The sequence below is a fragment of the Athene cunicularia genome (genome assembly GCF_003259725.1).
Source record: "Athene cunicularia isolate RWA chromosome Z unlocalized genomic scaffold, athCun1 chrZ_part3, whole genome shotgun sequence".
Classification (NCBI taxonomy): Eukaryota; Metazoa; Chordata; class Aves; order Strigiformes; family Strigidae; genus Athene; species Athene cunicularia.
In genome coordinates this window covers 10,287,639-10,289,928 of record NW_020799144.1, presented here as the reverse complement: position 1 = coordinate 10,289,928, position 2,290 = coordinate 10,287,639, and positions in this window count along the sequence as shown.

Sequence of the window (2,290 nt, the reverse complement as noted above, 5' to 3'; positions counted from 1 at the left end):
GTGCGCCCCGACCCCCGTCCCGCCGGGAACCCCCCACCGGACACCGGGCGCCTGCCCCCAGGCAGCGGTGAGGTCTGTCCGATGCTGGCGGGCAGGAGGTGGTTGGCAGCGGATGGGGTGCTCTGCCAGCCCTCCTTGACAGCACAGCACTTTGGATTCCAAGAGGAATTTTCTGGATACGTGCTCAGAGGCCCATCTTGAATGTAAAAAATGTCCGGTATGTAACAATTCCCACTGACCCGGCACCTCTTGAGGACAAGGCTCCTGAACCAGGGTCATGAGGATCTTGCCTTAAGCACCCATTTTTAAGGAAGTTGGGCAGTATTTCATGTAGGGGAGCAGTAACGCGTCGCTCTTGTTTTTCCCACTGAAGACAGGGCTGTCCCTCTGTTCACGTTTTATGCAGGTCAGATCAACCCCACTATCGGCAGAGTTACGGTTGCCGTTAACTGCAGTGCCCTGATACTTCATCACCACATCAGCTAGCCGCTGCTTAATGTCATGACTTGTTAAAACGTGTCATGACACAGCTTCATCATACGGAGATGTTCCATCGACTGTTATGTTTTTGTATCTTTGGAGTATTTATGCGTTCACCATTGCCACAGAGATGCTATTCATAAATAAAATAAATGCAGTATGAGTACTATTGACATCCTGCAAACGTGGCTTGTGAGAGACTCATTGAAATCAGAGCTGTCCAGTAAGCCCTGCTGCCTCCTGGCAAGCTGGCCTACTTCATTTCTTCCTTAATTCCCTGTCCAGGATTGTTCACTATTCCAGCCTATTGCTCTACATCATTCTGTGAACTCCACTCCATCTGCTGCTTTTTCCAGACTGGTCCACTTTTCTCTTTCAGCTGTATTCTCCACAGTTCAGGTGTATTTTCCAAGTTGAGCTCATTGCCCAACTCCACTACTTGCCTCTAATTAATGCCTGATTTTTTTTACTATCTGAAAAAAAATAGCACTTTGATTAGACACACACACATATACCAATATTAATTCTTCTCTTTTTGAAGAGTGACGTAAAATCCAGATGCTGAAATATCAGTTCAAAATTCCCACTGAGTCCAGTGAGATCAGGGTTTCACATGTGGTACCCAGAGCTACGTACCATTAACATTCTCTCATCAGACTGGTGCGTGCCAATTACCCTGATTCATCCTTCCTAGGTCAGACTCACCCATTGCCCTGATTCAGAATCACCCATTACCCTAATTCAGCCTTCCTGTTTAGTTCTGTAATTCTTCTGAAACACCTATACTGATTTTGTTTGTATTAATCAAGGGCTTTTCTGAGCCAAATCCTTGCTGGTGCAACCTATACAAAAGTGAATTATGGTTATATTTTCAAGTTTTTCTTCAACTTCCGAAGAATTAACATGTTTGGTCTTTTCTGTTTGGAGACTTATTTCAAGGACTAGTTGCAGAATGTGAGGATTAGCTCCTTGGCTTTTTCAGCCATCTTTTTTCATGCAAGTAGCTTCCGGGTGTTAGCTGCTCTATGTCCAAATTTTTCTCATGCACAAATAACATGGAACTTGGAAAAATATCTTGATTCTTTCAGGGAAGAGATTGGTCCAGAAGCTCCAAGAAGATCTCCAAAAGATCCTGAAGGTCATGAGAAGAAATCATCCTCTTCTAAGGCTTAGTGCCACAACACAGTGATCTAGCACATCAAAAACCTGAGTTTGTGAATTTGAAGTTGGAAAGAAAGAGTGCTTTCAGTCTCAGGCTGGGGAGACACAAGCTATGGCATGTACTGTTTCAGGCGTACATTTGTAGGAGCTCTTTGCAGCAGCATTTTGATAATGCTGGAAGAAGCCAGATGTCATGCAGGATCCTGCAGATCAGTCTGTGAGCAGGCATCTCCATTTGCAGAGTAAGAAGGGTGTATTTATGAGGAACTGGTGGACTGCATCTAGGCAATCCTAATGCCTGAAGCCAAACAATTCTTCATGTTACACCTTTAGAAACTAGCATAGCACAACTGAAAAGTTAGGGGGAGCATAGGACCCCCTTCAAGTCTTTATTTTAGTGTTTTGCTGAGCCTCTAAGAATTACTCCTAACTAAAAATCAATCATTTTAAGATACTGTTTCCAAGAGATACATGCTCTTGTTAATGCACCACCAGGGGCAGGCAGTGTTTTTGACCGTTATGTTTGAATAAGGATTGTTATGTCCTTGCTTGGTATGCCAATGCTGATTTCATGGTTTGTTGCAGAAAGAAACATTGAGAGCTTCTGTTCCCACTGTTTGATACATAAGGACAGTAGAACTGTCACTGA